Source organism: Gymnogyps californianus, chromosome 2 (genome assembly GCF_018139145.2).
Source record: "Gymnogyps californianus isolate 813 chromosome 2, ASM1813914v2, whole genome shotgun sequence".
Classification (NCBI taxonomy): domain Eukaryota; kingdom Metazoa; phylum Chordata; class Aves; order Accipitriformes; family Cathartidae; genus Gymnogyps; species Gymnogyps californianus.
Window position 1 is genome coordinate 36285454 of NC_059472.1, and position 19624 is coordinate 36305077.

The 19624-nt window shown below is 37.3% G+C and overlaps 1 protein-coding gene across 1 annotated transcript in view; it reads left to right on the top strand.

Moving 5' to 3' along the window:
* NCOA2 (nuclear receptor coactivator 2) overlaps positions 1 to 19624 on the top strand; it is a 196165-nt gene that overhangs the window by 30418 nt on the left and 146123 nt on the right. Inside the window, exon 3 of the mRNA XM_050892444.1 lies at positions 13220 to 13313. The gene's annotated coding sequence lies outside the window, so the exon portion shown is untranslated. The remainder of the gene's footprint in view (positions 1 to 13219; positions 13314 to 19624) is intronic.

The following is a 19624-nucleotide window of genomic DNA, read 5'->3' on the forward strand; positions in this document are numbered from 1 at the left end:
CTTGTTCTCATGCTCCACGTTAGCAATGCTTGGAGCTGATTGCAGGCCTGTCGATGAATGATAGTGCAGTAATTCCAATTATTCCATTCAATGGTGATGTAGATGTTGATCGGTTTTCAGATACTAATCCTGTTCCTTAATATAGCAGTTGGCCACATGTACAAGCTCATCCCATTAAGGAACAGCCTTTGGGGAAAATGAGTCCTGAAACATTTGGGCCTGGAGTTTATACATTTCCTAGGAACTGGAAAGTAAAGAAGAAATGGGTGGAGGATTTCAAAGGCAATGACAAAGTACCACTGGCCTATGCCAGTGAAAAGCAAGTAAAACATCAGCCTTTTGTAAGGCGAAGTATAAGACTTATTTCCTCAATTGCATTTTATGAAATTTGTCTTGTACTTAAACTTTTAAACAAAGTTCTTGGGCCATTCAAGTGCTGTCAGTAGTGAAAAAATGTTGGAAGGATATGCAAGACGGTTTTTATTCTAGCGCCAGTTCTACTATTCAACCTTAATGTCAACAACTTTTGTCACCAGGAATGTAATATAACCAATAGCAGAGTAAAATCTCAGCTCAGCTGTCTGGGGATGATTCCTTTGCTGTTGTAAATTAGTGGGAATTCTTGTGAAAGAAGCTTTCCACATCAGGAGTGCTTTGGAGAGTATCAGCGCAGGCTTCAGCTGCCTTTCATTTGCCTGCCTTAACCTTATGTTATGTTCATCTTTGCTCCTAAAAGTTGTGCATAAATAATTACCTGTCATCTTACAAATAGCCCAACAGAGCTGTGATTGCAAAGCCAGCTTTGGATGGGCTGTATGCAAAAGGACAAGTAGTTTTTCTGTGCATTTGGTTGTATTTGAAATTACTTTTTGCTGGAATTTTTCATTGTGCTGTCGTTCTTCAGCTCTGTAATTTCAGAAGACTACCATACATAACGTTCAAATCCGTATGGTAAACTATTAGTACTCTTAAGTCCATTTATTTTCTAACATTTTAATGTTTTCTGCTGAATTATGGATGTTTGATTTAGTTATCTTGCTTTAGCCAAACATTTTTGTCCGATACTGCCAATTTCATGATCTGTAGGGAAGGTATGTTTAATTTAAGATCCAAGGACACTTGTGAAGGGCTTGTGTGTGTGTTCAAAGACAGAATTAAGAATAAATCCTCTGGGTTTTTTCTTTTTGACCTTTTTAAACTACAAAAATATGTTTTAATGGGTTTCCTCAATACCGTGATGCATGGAAGCTTGGTACGGTTTTTGTTCTACCTTGTTCTTAACCTGCTTTTCATTGCGTCTTTCTTTTAGTTTGGCTGCTATGAAATATGAGAGTCAGATTTCTAACATACAGCATGTTGGAACAGGTTTTACTGCATCTCCTTTCTTTCCATTTGTGTGTTTGGGTACATGCAGGTTTGAGAATTATCTATCTTCGCTTGCTGATTAGAACATTTAACTTCTTTACAGGGTTAAAAAGAAGACCAATTTCTGTAAATCAATACAAATTTACCTGTCTTCAGCTTAAGCTGTAGTTGTTATATATTTTTGTACTTTTGATAGATACAACGTGCTTATTTTAATTAACTCTTGGGCAGAAGTCAACAATACTGAGAGGGAAAGACCTCAGCCAAACCAGGTGTATATTCCAACTGATGGGGTGGCTAACATTTTCTGCTTACTGTCAGAAGTACTTCAAAACCATATTACCTTGTTTTCACCTGAAAACTAGGTTCAAGCCTACAGCCTTGAATACTTGCTCTTTTTTTTTTTTAAATTTCTTTTCCCTCCCCCTCCCCCTCCCCCTTTTTTAAATTACTATTATTTTTCTATGTTCATGTAGAAAACCTTAATGAGGCTTCTAGAGTTGAGAGGTCAGGGTACTCCTCAACTTTGCAGCAGAACTATGTATTTTAACAGTTTTTTTTTAATGTGAATTACATATGAAGAGTATTTTCTTTAATTATAAATTGTGGGTGCGATAGTGTTTGTTTCTGGTGGCATTTTGAGCAGATCTACTGACATAAGGATATGCTTGAGGTTTTTTTTAAAGCATTAGTTGAAATTTTTGTGACACTAAAATATTGTACTATGGCTAGAAAACAAACAAACAAGAAACTTGTCAGCCAATCAAGATTGAAAAAAATCTTGTTGAAATTAATGAGGACATTAGAAGAAATAATTAATTCCAAGGGCACCTTTAGTATATATGCAAGAACTTTTTAGGCCTGATTTAGTAAAATAATCTGTGATTTTTGTGTTCTGAATGACTGCAAGGAGAAATGTCCTTAAAATTTGTTTGTATAGTTCTTCTCTCATGAAGTTTGTACATGGTGTTTCCTAAAACCTCTCATTAGCTGTTTTAAGATAAGCCAGAGGAAAAAAATCTGATAATGGTCTGTAACTTCTTAAATTTTGCTTTATGGAGTTAGCTGTTTAGAGGACTCAAGTATATGCTTTATATTGTTGTTTCACAGAAGCAAAACAAAATCATGCCATCTTTTTAGTAAGAATGATAAGTTTGACAGTTGGAGCAGTTGCTCCAATTGTCCAGGTTTCTAATGCCCTTATCATTCTATCTGGTTTTGTGTGAGCTTTTTATTTATTTTGGCTTACTCATTTATGCATTTACAGTTTTTTTCTTTGAAGAATTTCCCTTTGGATATGTCTTCTCTTTGAGCGAATAGAAGCACTAGAGAGATGCTTTCTCTTTTAAAAGAGATAGTGTCACATTTTAATTCTTTTTTATGTTTTTTTTACTGCCAAGGTTCCTAAAAATAGAGGCAGTAATGGTTTGTTACTTGAGAAACTTCTGTGCTCTACTGGGACATATTTATCTCTTCAGAGAACTTTACAATACTTCTGTAACTATAACTGTGCATCACTAAGTACCATCAGTTTTTCATTTAAGAAACCAGGAAGATACATGTTTGTTTCTGCACCAGCATTAAACTGAAGAGTTGCTGGACACCAGTTCCATGCTTAGTTCCCTAGGTCATGCTGCTTGTGCAAAGGTATTGATCTTTACGGTGTTTAGCAATCTTTGCGCGTTGCCCCTGTGTACGTTGCAGAATTTGTCAGACATGGGATATGTTGCCCTGGAAGGGGGCTTATTTGTCAGGAGGCTGCGTGTTCTCCCATTTAGGGCTTTTCCAAATGTTATGAGGCACAATTTAAGTTTTGCATGAATGCTCAGCCGGTAATCTCAGTTGTCTAAGTTTTAACGTATGTCATATTAGCTTTTTAACACATAAGACGAACCTGAATGTTTCCAGCTGTTACTTGAAGTCCTAGTTCACAAGGACACTTGTTTCAAGAACTGAAATTTATTGCATTTGTGTGACAAGGAATGGAAATAAATATGCTACCATATATACTTGTTTACTAATAGCATAAATTGATAGAAACACAAGGTTTATGTAGAACAACAGTAATACTTGGAAGAACATTTGGGGGAAACACTCTTTATAATTTACTGCAAAAAATTATGACTACTAAAACTGAGGGATTGCTGACATGCCTTTTCACCCTATCACAGAGTAGGGAAACCTGTTCTGTTTTTTTTATTACATTCTGCACAAATCCTGTGATTTTTTTGACTTCCCACATTATCTTTTAAACCTTTTTGGCTGCACGGAAAGGACGCACTGACTTGGCACTTGCTGTGGTCATAGGAAACCCAGAAGAAGATGCTTTGCATGGTAAAGTGGAACCTGCTGTGTGTTCTATTGGTAACAAAGCTTAAAAGCACAGATGTCTAACTCTCCAGTTATAGCTGGTGTTTGTATGGTGTATGTGTTACCTAGGGAAGTTGTGCTGGTGGTGACAGAGTACACAGAGCAGCATTCCACAGAACTTGTGACTTTGTACCCTGAAAGTGTTTAGCAACCTGTGGAGATTATAACAGCAAACATTTTAACCAACTTTGAAAAATTTGCTATTACAGGAAGAAAATAATAATTTAACCTTAAATAAACACTTTCTGAAACTTGTTAGGAAAAAAAATACAGTTTTATTCTTATTTTGTGGTTTTGTTTCTGGGTAGACTGTGCACATGTGCAAAGGTTTTACCTCCTCTTTAGTATAATAGTTCATCATGTTGGCCATACAGGACGGTTGGTAGCAGTAGTGTTTTATATATAGTACAACTACATAAATGCCAATCACGTTATAAACAGCAAAAAAAGTTAGCTTAAAATACAACTGAGTTAGGAAGAAAAATCAGATTTTCACAGTACAATGTAAATCTGATTATTCTGTACAAAATACGGTCTGGAACGTACATACCTACTTATTGCCAGTCTTACGTGTGTGTCTTGGCAAAGTGCGTTGGTTTTTTATCAGGTGGACAAAGTAAAAAGTAAACTTAGGTATCAGGAAGACTAGAAGCTCAATTCTGGAGCAATATATTATTGCCAGGATGTAGTTATTATGAGGCCATAGTAAGTTTAATAACAGCAATAATAATAGTGAAATTGTTAGCAATTTGAAATCCCTTAAGCCCATCTGGAGGTGGGTGAGACTATACGAACAGCATCCTTTTCTCTCCGTACAGCTTTGCAAGTATCTTTGTAACAAGCTTGCCTTGTGTGTGACTGAGTTGGCTTTAGCCATTGATAGGTTTTGAATGTGAAATACTAGAGGAGCATGTTGTATTTTGGGTATTTCTGTTTTACTGTTTCTGAAGATGGACCCTTCAACATGGGTTTATTTGTCAGCCACGCATAAAATTGTGGTTCACTGCACACTCTAGGCTATATATAGATCCATGCCACATTCAAATGAGCATTGTGTCTACCTGAAAGGCTGGTATGCCAGCTTAGTGCAAAAATACATGTTATGATACAGATTTAGGTGTTTCCTCAATTTCTGCAGTGGGCAAAAATTGCCCCTGTGCTTGGGCTTGGCTCAAGCTAAGGGATAACTTCCCACTTGGTTCCTGCACTTGTGTGTTGTGTTTGACTTTAGGTAAAGGAAAGCCAGTCCATTTCTGACAAATCTCGTTACATTCTCACTTCGATGTAGAGTTTAAGGATTACTTAAGGAATAAAACGATGCTTCTGATTTGTTTGCCAAGGATAGTAAATTCTGCTATAGAATTCCAGTGAGTCGTTGAAACTATAAATTTAAATATTGAATAGAATGGTGTTTAAAAAAAGCAGTTATTTAAACAAAACATTGTCTGAGTGATGTTCAAAAAACATCTTTAATTGGCTTAGAAAGCTAATTAATGAGAGGGCCTTCAGGTCTTGAAAAACCCTGAGAGTTAATATTTGCTTTTCAGATGTAAAAAAGAGTTATATAATTGATTAGTATGAGCAGCCTCTGCCTTTCAGACTATAAATAAGGAACATAGCTCCAAAGACATCAATTTGCCAAAATAGCTTGGATGTGTTTGAAAACACTGTTAAATAATTACTAGTTTTGACTTAGGTACTGTTTCTATAGAACCTCTAATGGGTATTGAATAGGTATGAAAGGAAAGGTTAACTGTTTGACTTCTTAAACATACTTTTGTCTTTTTTTAGCTTAAACTGAGCCAGGGTTTTCCAGAACTTCTTAGCAATGGAACAGCTCTCCTCTTTCAATATATTCAAGACCGCCATGCACTTCTAATAGAGACTTAAAGGGAAAATACTTTAAAGAGGACCATGTGCCAACCATGGCCTTTTGGACCACCATTTGGAAACTGCTACTTTTTAATATTTATTTGTAAGCCTATAGTATAACTCTTTTGGCCACAGCTTGAACATGTGTTTAATAGTGTTAGTACTGTAAAAATCATAACACTGACTGTCATGATTTTCTTCTTAGATAAATCTTCCACTATTACTGCATTTTCCCAGCTTTTTAATGTTTGGTCTGCTGTATTGGAAAATGTAAGTTTTTACACTTGAGTAACTCTACATGTGGAATCATTTAAAAATAACAATAAATACGTTTCCACATATGGACTTTTCATGGGCCCTGATTTTCAGAACAGTGATTAAATACATGATCTTTTTTAAGAAAACATTTGCATAACATTTAACTGAGTAACATACACTTTGTTAAATAGGGGTATCTCCTGAGCTGGAAATTAAACTTGCTAAAATTTTTTTCCTTGATTCAGTCTTTATAAAGTGTGAGCAAGCCCAGCTTTTGTAATTGATTATTATGGACATATCAACTTGGATATTATCGAAGTACAATTGCAGAATTGCAAACAGTAACTGAAAAAAGTTAATATAGTTAAATTTATTTTCATGTTCAGGCTGAAAAGGGGTTGAATGAAATCTGAGTTGCTTTTTTACTGAAAGCTTTCACATTTTGGTTGATAGTCTTCTTGATGAAGTAGGTGTAAAACTATAAATACTTGAAAATAGCAGCAATGAATTAAAGAAGGTTTTTCAGTCTAACCATAGTGCTGTTTCTGTGACATTAGCAGACCTCTTGAATCTAGTGGCTTTTGGCTTTGATTTTTAAAGGTGATTTCTTGTCACATAATTATTTCATTGTGTTTGCATTGAGTTGAAACCTGGCACGCCGGGTGTGTGCCCAGATTGCCCACGGTAGCTGTACATGCAGAATACCAGATAAGCGCAGCTGCCCAGAGCTTGGTGCATGTGCTTTGCCTTCCAACGAAGGTACAGCAGATGAAGCAGCATCAGCTGTCTTTGTCACGGATAGCTGCGCTCTCCTCTTTACCTGAAGGTAGTTAGGAGTTACTTTTGCTAGGGAAGTTCTAGTTAGGCTCTTTGGTTTTTACCATGATGTAAGGCATAAATTGTTGGGTTTTATTTTTGTTTCTTGGTACCAAGGTCTGTGTTGGATGGCAATCAGCAGGTGCTTAGCCTGAGAAAGTCCATATGTACAATTTGCCCTGCAGACTCCCCTTTTCTAGCGCTCCACTGTCTTGTGAGCTGCCCAGGCTGTATGTCTTGCTGTGCCAAGCAAGTGCTAGGCTGCTGAGGTGCTTCAGGTTGTGTGTGTGCTGGAGGGTGCTCTCTGACTGCACCTGATTTGGTGCTTTCCGACTGCACCTGATGTTTGTGTATCACTGTCAGCGGAGCGAGCAGGTCCTGTCTTGTTGGTGGCCTTGGGGCTGCCCTAAAGAAGCAGGGTAGTTAAAACCGAAGTATTTGGTCTTTGAAATGCCTCTTGCTGTATGACAGTTGTTCAGAGGGCCTGTTTTCTAGCATTCCAGACCTCCTCTTTCCTAAACTCTCAATGGAGACTTTGTGGGAAGTCTGTGAGGCTCTCTGAGAAGTCTGTGATACCTGTCTAAAATGATTCTTAATGGAAAAGTTCATGAAGAGCTGGTGTGACTCTGAGATGCTGTCTCAGTAGCAGACTCCTGCTTTGAAATTGGCTCTGTCACATGTTCTGGCTGCAAGAGCCAGCTCCAGGAGACAGGAGTTCTGTTGATTGAAAGAAACTTCACGCCATGAAGAAATGCTCTGACCCACTTCATCCATCTGTCTGGGCTGGCGGTTACTCCTTCTCTCTGAAGCAGGAAAGATCAAAGATTCCCAGGTGTGGCCCAGCATTATTTGCTTTTACAAAGCTGGCTAAACAGGGGGATAAGAGATTTCATGAGGGTTTCTCTAAGCAGGCACACCTGCTGTGTCAAAATCCCGTCAGTTTTGTGAGGTTGTTAAGGCTGGATGATTACATACCTTGGAGTCAGTACTGCATCCTTCATCTTTGAGTGAATCAAAGTACGACTGTTTCTGCGATGTTAATGTTGACATACTGGTACTTCTTGGTAAAGATGTTGTTTTCTTCTACCAAGACTGCTTGGTGTCTGACGCAGGTCTGAAATCTTCCACCAAGGTAGTTTTATTCTACGTGTATCTCAAGTCTCCATAGTAGTAAAAAAAGTGCTACTTTTTCCTCTTAGCAGATTTCTTCCTTCACTTAGACATCCCTTGTTAAAGATTCTTTACTTTGAGAAGTCTTCCTGCTTTCCTCTCTTATTGCATAAGAAGTGCTGATGGAGCACAGGACTGAATTGGTCTGCCTTGCAAAATGACCAGCCTTTCTCCTTGGCTTCTTGGTCAGTTCCATCCGAAGCAAAATCAGTCGTCTTTGAAAGGTCTAGGAGGATTCCAGCATCTTGTTTGCTGAGGCTATGTCTGTGATTGCTGTAGCCAGGACTTCCTGAAGCTTTCTGGAAGTTCTTGTTGAGATACCATGGTTATCATATGGGAAGATCTCAATTTTCTTTGATATTCCACAAGTGAGCTACTGAGCTACTCAAGTCTTGTTCAGCTATTCTCATTAATGTGCATACTGTGAACTGTAGCATGTCTCTGTCTCCCTTCTAGAATTGCATAGAAGGGCAGATAGTAGTTATCAGTTTTTCTTTGAAAGGTGTAAACACTTCTTTGAACATTTTAATCAAACCATACAGAGCCACTGAGCTCTAGCCTGTAGATAGATTATGTGAATATAAATAGAATTGGGAAGAAGTTTTGCTTGGAGAGTCTGGTGACTGTGCTCAGGAAAGCCTGTTTCTTTCAAGTGGCTTTGAGGCATGTATAATCCCAAAGTTGGATGAATCTTTCATGTTCCGAAGCGCAGCAGGGCAGGAAAGCCCAAATACAGTGTTTGGATGGGCTCATCATAAATGAAAAACTACATAGACTTTGGTCGTTGCCTTGAGAGGTTGCGGAGTCTCCATCCTTGGAGATATTCAAGACCCATTTGGACATGGTCCTGTGCAGCCCATTCTAGCTGACCCTGCTTTGAGCAAGGGGTTGGACTAGATGATCTTCAGAGTTCCCTTCCAACCTCAGCTATTCTGTGATAGTGTCACAGTGATTCCAGTGTAAATTTCCCCAGTTTGGGGATGAGGGTGGGATGACAGGGATAACTCCATGCAATTCGAAGCAACAAGAAGAAAATTTCAGGCAGCATTGGCCTCTCTTTGAGATTATCTCTCTGGTTGGGTAACACCTGCAGCTCTGAGCCTTCCTGAGGTAGAATCAGTTGAAACGTGCAGCTGCAGATGAGGGCCGTGGCTGATTCCCACCATATACCCCTCTTATTTCACTCAGTGTTATCAGCTGTTCTTTTGGGTGTGAAAATGGACCTCTTCTGTCTGGAGAAGAAGTAGTTGTCTGTCCTATGACCAGAAAGGATAGGATAGAGGTTGATAGATTGTGAATGACATGGAGAGATTAAAAGCGGGACAATTGTCAATTGATTTTTTTTTTTTTTTAAATTCTGCTTCCCCCCCCAGGAACTAGGGACACTAAATAAAATTAGCAATGGTTCTTAATTCAAAGTGTGGTGAAGCGATATAAGTCCTTCCTTTTGGGGTGGAGGGATGTAGTTTGCATTCTGCTCTGGTGGTACTGTCATTTGTGAACTCTCTTGTAGCATAAACCTTTGTTCTGCGCTTCTTTATTCTGAAGCGGGAGGGGAAAAAACAAAGCAAAAGGGAATTCAGAGTTCAAGGTTCCCTAGACCAAAGCTGCTTTTTGTCATTAATACTGAAAAAGTATTTGGCATCTTGAGGAAGAATAACCTATTAGCAGAAGAAATCTTCCTATGGCCATGAATTAAGACTATGTGCATGAGAGTATGTTCTTCATCTGGAAGTTGCTACAATGGGAGGGTCCTAGTCTACTTGTATTTTGTTGCTGTACTCATTTGTCTTTTTCAGACATTTGTATGTTGTTTTTCTTCACAGTAAAGACAATAAAGTTAATGAAAGAATGGTATTACGTAAGTAAGAAACTCAATCATAATGCATTTGCATGACACTGTAGAATATCCAAAGTAGCACCGATGACTGTCAGGCTACCATTTCCCAGGTTTCAAAGTCTTGAGTGGGTAACCTAGATTACATTCTCTAATAATTTGTGCAGGAACATTCCTGGGTTTAATTAGTGGGAAACAATAAGGTTGTAACTTTGAACTGCAGCACTGATGTCTTAAAGTATTTGAATGAACTACAAAATTGTCTGCCATCAGTCTTTGGTAGGATGGATAGTTCACTTTAGGTTTTAAGTTGTTTGGATGGGCAAGAAAAATTCTGGTCATGACTGGTCACGCAGTCTTGTCCCTTGTCCAAGACTTAAGAAAATGATTCTCTTTGTTCCCACCTTGTGGAATATCGGCTGCTGTAGCTGTGTGCTGAATCTGGTTTTTTTTAGGATCACTGTGTCATGGTTGGAGGTAAGGGATCTTCTGACCTGCATGGTGACTTTTTGGAAAGTAAAGTGAGAGGTCGCAGGAGGAAAGAGTTATCTGCTGACCAGTTAAAGTGATTCTGGCAATTCAATTGCTGCTTTGGTGGTGAAGTGAGCCCAGCTAACCGCTGGTTATGACTATGGTATGCCGCCAAAAATTTTGCAGGAATGCAAGAGGGGAGAAAAATTTGGACTTTAACAGCTTATACATCATCCAAAAGTGAATGGAATTTCATGGGACAAAATGAAAACAGTTATATAGCCCACGGGGATTTCCTCTGCTGAGTATCAAAGGTGTACTGTAAACCATTGAGGTGTAGGCACTTCTGCTTGAAAAGGTTTCAAGATCCTTTATGATGAAAGGAGTTAGGTAGTTGAAGTATAAGGGTTACTAACAAGTCTCATTAGAAAATACATAGTAGTGTTATTTGAAATGTGCCATTGACCTCAATAGGTCTTTGTTTTATTTCTTTTTTCATTGTTGCTGTTTGACATTGAGACTGTGTTGAAAAGATACTGTGATTTGATGTTTTTGGGTATGCCTGGCATTTTCATCTTGGTGGCCTGGCTCACACTGGGCCAAATTCAACTTTGGCAAACAAATGTCCTGAAATTACTAGAAACTTCAATATTTTAAAAGCAAGTCTTGAAATTACAGGAGTTTGCATATCACTGTTTCTGAAGTTTTTAAGCATAATGCATTTGTTGGTAGTTTGATGTCTTCATTCTAGTGTGTGTGTCTTACGTACATTACTGTTGGACAAAGAATTATTATGATGTGTACTAGAAGATTATAGTATTTTCCAAATCTACAGAAATCTTAACCAGATTCTTACTACCCTGCAAACAGCAGTCTTGAGAATAATAGGAAACCCCTGCAGGGTGCCACTAACTTTCCTAGTAAACTTTGCAAGATGGAGGCTGTCACCTTATGTTTGTGCAGCCCGCAGAACAGCGAGGCTTTAATTCTAAATAGGGTCTTTAAGAACAACCGAAATATTTGCTTAAAAAAAAATAAAATAGAGGGAGTTTAAGGATGTCTGAGTCGCCGACTCCTGATTTTCATTAAACTTCTCAGATATCTGGGATGTTCTTCTCCCTTTTTCAGCTTTGATGGACACTGGCCAGTTGGGTCAAAATTTGCAACTGTCAGACATGTTGCAATTTTGAATGTGTTGCTTCCCTAGGTATCAATGCAGAAAACCAAAAAGTTTATTAAAATTGTAAAAGGCAAATACATTTGATAACTTTGTAATGCAAGTTAATTTGTTTGGTGTATGTAGATTTAATCAGGATATGACTGGAACTGTCTTAATCTCATCTAGCAAGCACCTTCAGTGACTAATTGTAGCTTGACTTCTGGAGCCTGCTGTTCAGAGATCTAAGAATCAAACAGTTAATGTGATAAGAAGAGTGCCGCTGAAGACTGAGGAGCTTTCCAGTTTTTGTTTAAAAGTATATTTAAAAAAAATTTAAAAAAAAAAATCAGGATTTCTGAAAATTATACTTAAGATAAATCATCCTTCAGGTAACTCTTCCTTTAGATTTCTGTGAAGTTAAATAAGCAGAGATACAAATGTTTGTAATCAATCTTAACTACTTAAACAAAAGCTTTTCAGAAGGTAATATTCCTGAGGGCTGCAGATTTTGCTGATGCAGCCATTCATATCAACGCCACTGGTAAACAAAATACAGAAGGAACTGCAGGTAAAGAAAATAGAGTTTTTTGCCAGCAATACCTTCATTGCTTTTTTCAGCTGAACTGCACACAGGGCTCCAGAGTCACACCATGGAATAGCAAGTGGTTTTATTCCACCAGCCTGGCCAATATAATCAACATTTATGTGAACAAATTACAGATAACTGCAACAGGATTATCTCTAATATTTAACCTGTGATCTCTAGAAGCTCAGTGCACACATGTTGTCAAGAAATCAATGGCAGTACCACAGCCAGCCTGGGTACGTAATGAGAAGTGTTAGTTGTCTGAGCAGAGTTGGAAGTGGAGGTTTGTTCCAGGCAAGCTGACTGTGGGGTTGCTGGAAAACATTTCTTGAATCCCCCAGCTTATGTTGCATCCAGTCAGGTGAAGCAGGAACGATATTCTTCAGCAGCTGCATGTTGGGTTTTTTCTTCCCCACGATTATTTTTGAATACTGTACAACTTTTGTGTGTTTTACATGAAAAGTTTAAGGGACTTTGTTTGTTTATATCGATGTGTTCCTCATCTGTGCACATTGTTCTAGGTATGTACCTTTATGAAAAAGGCAATGTAAGGACAAGCTAAAGTAAAAATATAAGCATAGTATTGTTTTAGTAGAACATACTAAGATGGCAAAGGATGTTAACAATAAGAGGCATAGTCAGGGGGTCTGTATAGAGGTCTTGGCTCCCATTGCAGCTAGACTGGCTGTGGCACAGCAAAATTACATACAGGAATGTAAGGAATTAAAAGTCATAAGATTACTAGGAGTTATAAGACTCAACTGAGTCTAAGTATGAAAGAACATTTTAATGCTTTATTAAAATCAACAGTTAAACACAACTTGTAGAAAAAGATAAGACCTAGAAAAGTTATAACCCCAACCCAATAGCACAGATTTCTTGAGCAGCAGCATATTAGTAAAATAAATTTTGAATCCGTGCTCTTAATAAGAATCCAGTGGTAGAGTTGTGTAGCAAGGAAAACCTCCTTTGAGACCTTGGTTTAGCAGCTAAATCTTCTAAAATTATGCATTACTTGATATATGAATCAAATGAAAACAAAAGGAAGTAGAGAATTAGAATAAGCAGACTAAACTGAATATTTAATACTCAACTTGAGTTCAGCACAAGTTCTGTACATGTAAGACTGTGTGCTTACTAGTTGAGCTGTCTTGTTTGAAGCTAATGGTTAATAGCTTAAAAGTTGATTAACTTGTTATACCAGTCTCACCATACTTTTGTTTTTCTCAAACTAGATGAAAGGTTTCTTTAAGTATGGTTACTGTAGTACTGCATTCCTGATGATGCTGGTAGCTAATGACACTCTTTGTTGTAGAAATCAGGAAATGTGGGTTGAGCCTCTGGGATCTATGTGGCTGGAGTATGAAAATATTACGTCCTAAATGGCAAGGTCTTGCTGGAACAACTTGGTAGGTAACATAGCTAGTAATACATGTCTGTACTTTTTGCTTTTCAGATTAATATATTCACTTGCTGTAGTACTATTTCACTTCCACGCATGCTGAAATGCTACTTCTAAAACTAAAAAAGTATCTTTTTATAAAAAGACTTCTCCATATTTCTTAGGGTGTTTGGTATGGGCATCTGGCTTCTGTCACCAGTACTGTCTGATGGCATTTTTATTCAAAATCTATTGGACACACAGGTTTTGGTTGGTTAAATGGGCTGATATTTAACATGAATTAATTTCATTATAGTAATTAAAACAAACCTTGTGGTATGTAGCCTTATATTTCCATTTTAATTTTGAATTTAAATACAAAGAAATTATTCATAAATGTTTACATAATAGAATGTTTGCCATAAAGTGCAGTTAATATATGCCAAGCTCAAATGTTCTTGCTGTGGGACTTTCTTGCCCATTTGGCTTGTTTTTCTAAGTTTTCAGTGAAGTGTGGGTGGGGCAGAATTGGCATTGAGGACTAGAGAAAGATTTCTGGATTTGTGATTCATTTAACTGAAATATTAGGATCCTTATGTTTCTTAGAAATTTCATTTTGTCTGTGTTTAATGAAAAGCAAGATGATTTTACTGAAGTGAGGTTGACATATCTTCCTAAATTAAATACCTGTGTGTAGTATGCTGGATGTTTATGGAAGGTCCTATATTGTTCTCTGTCCAAAGGAAAAAGTTGTCTGTGGAAATACAGCCCCTGCCGAAGTATCTCTTGGGACTGCTGCTTGGGTTGAGAGCATAACTTAGTGTCCTTCTCAACATCTGGTCTCCCTACTAAGCATTGTATCTCTTGGAAACTTTATTGCGTACTGACCTGTTATATCTAACTGCATTAAGGACCAGGTCCTCAAACATGATCACAGAGGATAACGTGGATAGTTCAGTTCTGCGGAAACGAATTTCATCCAATCTGGGACATGATAGTTGTTCGCATGATAGATGTTGCAGTTTAACTCCTGCCTCCCCATGTTGACTCTTAAGTAGTTGTTGTTGTGTGCTTCCATGTTCAAAGCCATGTCCTTTGGTGCAAAAATGTAAATGGAAAGATCAAAACCTATAGGTTTTCAAGCATGCCTGAACAGATTGTCGTTGTTATGGTGCGTGTACAGTCGATTCTGTGGGATGCCTCTTGTGCGTTTCTCATTTCTTCACAAGAAAAAGTCATCTAGTTTTAGCAGGATTAACTTACTGAGAAAGCCTGGTGATTTTAGTTTTCATGAAGACTGAAATATACAGAGAAGGAGTACTACTAAGGAGTAGTGATAAGCAAGGGCATCCCCTTGTAGCGTGCCTATCCTCTCTGGCCTTCCTGGAAATGGGGAATTGTCCTGCAAAGAACTGAGAACAGAGCAGAAATGTGTACTTGTTGTCTGCTTTTGGGATACATGGCAAAAATTCATCATTTTCTGCAGGTTTACTAGACAATAGTGAGGTTTGAGGAATTATATAGTGGTTGTAAAATAACCTTTCAAATAAACTTTTAATATGAGAAGGAATCTGGAATTTCTTTAGTATCTCCCCCCTCCCCGCTCCATGCTATCATCCTGTAGAATGATGCAAAAATCCTAGGATTTATAGCTCTCCCAGTTACCTTCACGTGCAGAGGGAGTGAAACTCCCAGTATCCTAACTTGAACTTTTTCTTCTATAAAAAATATAACAACATTTTGCATATAAAAGCAGTACACTAAATAGTTAAGTAGACTTATTTGGCAAGAAGGCTACAAATGTTGAAAGGGTGAATTAATCACAGATAAGAACTGGAAAAGTGGGTGAGTTAGAATATGACAGTTGGATTTTTGGAAGTAGATTGGAAAATTAATATTCCTAATTGTTCTACAAAATGGCAAGATGCCTATCCTTCTGTCTGTCTGTATTTGTTTATTCAGTTTTTAAGTCTTTTAGTTATCTTTGATATGATCTTTAGAAAGTGCTCGCTAACATAATTGTGATTCAGTACAGTAATGCTTTCTTCATTTTATTGGCTTAAAAACCATTTTTTGCCTTCTATTGAATACCGTGTTGGTTTCCCATCTACTTTAAAAAGTTGACTTGCAAAGATTGCAAGCGAAATTTGGCCATAAAGATATGGTGAAATTAAAAGTACAGCTGAATGCTTCTTTTGCTTTCAGTTGACTAAAGCGTTTTTTAGCTACAGCCACAATTTCTGTATGTTGATGAGAAGGAGGGTATATGGGTGGGCTATTTCAGCTGTAGGCAGGGATGGAGAATGATTACTGTTTTAGGATCTTGTTTTGAGTTTGGTTTTGGGGGGTTGGGGAGGTGGTGTTTTGGTTTGTTTTTTACTTTGTAGACCAATATATTAAAAGCCAAACCAAAATACCAACACCCCCTTGCCCCAACCCCAAAACTGTGCTAGGCTTCAGTTTATAACTTGGAGTTACAAATAAGTGTCTCCTGCTAATAGAATGAGATATGCATATCTAGCATCTCTTTAAGTTTTCTAGAATGATATTAAGTCTGCAAAGAAATAACAAGGTGGTGAATATAGTGCCTTTTAAAGGTTTTGTTTTCCACTTTTTTGCATTACTTTTTATCTTGTTTTATTTTTTGCTTCATGAAGTTATAGCCAATGTTAGAAAATCTGGCTATTTTCAAATATTATCAAATCAAATCTAGGCATTCATGAGGTTGGAGCCAAAGTTTCATGACTTGCCACGGCAAGAAAGATTCAGTAGTAAGAAAAACTGAGTACCCTGTCTTCAGGAAAGCATTCAAGTCTCTGATAAGACTGGAATTCTGCTGTTGGTTATATCATTCATGAGGAGCTAGAAGCATACAATGAGTATCTTGCCTTAACTCACCTAAGAGAAGGCCAGTCTGTAGAAATACTCTTTTTTTTTTTTTTTTTTTTGGCTAGAATACTGCTATTTCTTTTCTGTTTAACATGTTTAATTCTGAAGCAAATTTGAAGGAAAATTATTTTGTATATATATATATACTGATTATTCTAAAATGTAGTTTAGAACTATGAGGACATAATTTTACCATAGTGCATTGAAAATTCTCCTTCTATAAAATCCGTAGTGTACTTGGACTACTTGTTGGATGAGAAGAAAAAAATAGAAAACTATTAAGCTCTGTGTAGTGTGGTTATTGCATTTAGTCCTGGGTTCAAACTCTGAAAGACGGTAGTGCTGGTTGAGAGAGACTGAAATTGGGATCTTGCTTTTGTTTTTCAAAATAATCTACATTATTTTGCAAAAGTTAAGGGAAAATAATTGAATAATTGTTCAATAATTTAATTAGGATTTTAGCATGACATTTTAAATATATAATCAGGGCTTTGGAGTGATTCAAACTTAGAAAACTTTGCCCTTATAAGGGAGATGGATGGAAGATGAGCCTAAAATAGGAGACTTGGCACATGCTTAACATCTTCAGAGGGGTATGAATGTAAGGACTGTTTCCAGCAAGATAGCTCTAGAAAAATCACAGCATTTTAATCTGCTCAAGGTTTCGGACAGCAAGATTTCCCAGTTGTGTGATAACCTCAAATAAAACTGCTCAGCTTCAAAAAGGTGGAGAACTCCTGGTGCAGAAAGTAACCTGGAATTGTTCTATCGAGCTTTTTTTAAAAACAGAAATATGAAATTAATAAATCCCTCTTGTAATAATCTCTGAAGTAGCCTGTACACTGTGGATGCTCCTACATCCTGCTGTTCTGGGATCTTTGCACCTGAAGCTGTAGTAAAAAGAAAGTACAGGTTATGCCTGCATGGTACCTACTCTGCCCCTCTGCAGACTACTCACTCGCATTGCTAAAATGTCCAAGGAATAATGAGCTGCACTTTTTTCTCAGAATTCGTTTTAAAGTCTTGCTTAGTCTGAAGTAAGGGAACTCCATGTTGGTGCAGTGCGAGCAAGTTATTGTTTGCCAGTTAAACCTCAGTTTTGTGTGCATTCTCTTACCCTGTTATATGTATTCCCCTTTGCCATTATTTGTGGTAACTGTACAGCATAGATTATTCTTCAGTAAAAAGCTAGACTGTCTTACAATGAATACAAGGTGCTGTGGGTGTAATACCATACACCAGGACTGTGTTCGTGCTAGCCACAGGGACCTTACATCCACTACAGAATTGTCATCGCGAGTTCAGAACCAAACGCAGTTACAGATAATATCTTGCTGAAGGTTTAATCTAGAGATATTAGAGCTAGACCTTTATTGTTTAAGTAATGCTGGAAGATGGTAGCCTGTATCCAATTAAAGGAAAAGTGTATTCACTTGGTGGCCTAACATAAGTGTCACCACTTTTCTTTGTTACAATAAACCTTTAATCTGTTTATATTATTGCACCTTATAGGCGTTGATGCTTACAAGCCTAGTGGGATATTTGCTAGGCAGTTATGCTAATAAGCATGCTAATAAATCTATACACGCAATATGTATTAGGGTTAGGCCTTGTCTAGTCCAGGCTTTAAAGGTGTGATCCTGGTTGATTTACCTAGCTCGATCTAATTAACATCTCTAGTTAATGGAGTTAAAGCCTAGGGGGAAGCTTAAGCATTAACTTGTGAGGTTTAGCACTTTTTGAAGAACAATTGCTTTGTCTTCCTAGAGTTTTAGTAAGGAGTTAATTAGGTCAAAACGGGTAATAGATCCGACATCACTCTTGATTTCCAGGCAAGGTAGTGCCTTAACTGTGCGCTTCCAGAATTTCAGGCTTTCTGTGATTCAGTGCAGTTTCTCTTTTCTCATCAGCTTTTGAGACTTGTGGGTAGTACAACACAAATGTGAGGAACGGTGCTATGCTTTCCCTGTATAGCAAGATACCTTTCTCTTAGAAAGGATTTAATGACCATTGACAATGAACTCAAAAGTTCAATGTTTAAACTTGTTTTGCATTAAAAGCAATGATTATGATTAGGCTGTCTGCCTGTCTTAGGGTTTCATCGCTTGTTAGTTTTTAATTATTAGCTCTTTTCAATAAATATTGGCAAATATCTCAAAGCAAGAAGGAATAAATGTCTCAAAGACGTTTACAACAACACAAAGTTGAGTAAAGGAGAGAGACTTTATTAGTTCCTGAACTGAGGAAGAAAAGGGGTTAGACCCAAAGGAATTGGCATAGGTTAGGGTGATTTCATAGATGTCTCGGGCATGGGAAGAGCTTTAATTTGACCAAAGTCAATCAACCACATGGTACAAACCTGTAGGAAGGTAACCTTTGTTTGTCACAGTGCTTGTTGAATGACTTTGTTTAGCAAGCACATATTTATTTTACAAATAGCTTTACCTTAAGCAATCTGTATTAAACAAGGTGGCTATTGGAAGTCAGCAATTTGTGTGCATGTTGAATTAACTGATAAATTAATTTTACTTTAGATTTCAAAGGTGCATCCAAGATATATTACATTGTCATTAGTAAAGTCAAAGCTTAGTCTGAGATGATGGACTAAAGTTGATTCAGAACAGGCTTGCAAATTCATTTATTAATGTTATTTTGTAGATTCTTTAAAAGTCATTCTGTAGGATGATTGAAACATCTCTTATTTGGGTGTAATCCTCCATATAAATGGTTTTATTTTTTTGCTAATAAGACTTTTCAAGTAACTTGTGTAAAGGTGTCAGATCAGAGAGGTTTTCTTGCCATATACAATAGTGGAAAAAATATTTAGGTGCAATTGTAGGGAAAAGATGCTTCAGCTTTCTGGGAAGCATCAATCTGTCATCACAGTTAGAGACGGTATATGAAGCTAGGCTAATTTAAGTCTTTCATATCCCTGTTGTTTTGCAGAGTGACTTGATATCTTGATTTTCTCTATTTGGGAACATGTATAAGACTTTTGAGTCTTGACACCAATTAGATCATTGATTATATCTTATCACTCTTCACTGTATATGAAAATCAACATGTATATGTACGTAAAGGCTGCATAATGGCATCAGTAGGCTGGTCACTTTTCCAATGTATGTAGAAGTGCTTAGGAAAGGGCATTTTTTAATGAGGAGTTTGTTTTCTTTTTCCCATAAGAATAGTGCTTCATATTTGTAATGTTATCTGCTTGTTTAGATAATCGGGAAGAAGTGGAATTTTCTTTGCCTGCAAATGTGTTGTCTTTTCCTGTTAATTCAGAAACTCATTTATTGTGTGATGGGATGAAGCCTCTTTGGCAAATCTCAGAACTATCTGATATCTGTTTCTAACACTGTCACTGCCTTGGAAAGGTTTTAATTTAAAGCATTTCTTACGTGAGTCAGAAATGCAAAAGTTATAAACTGATGTTTATTGCTTTTAGTT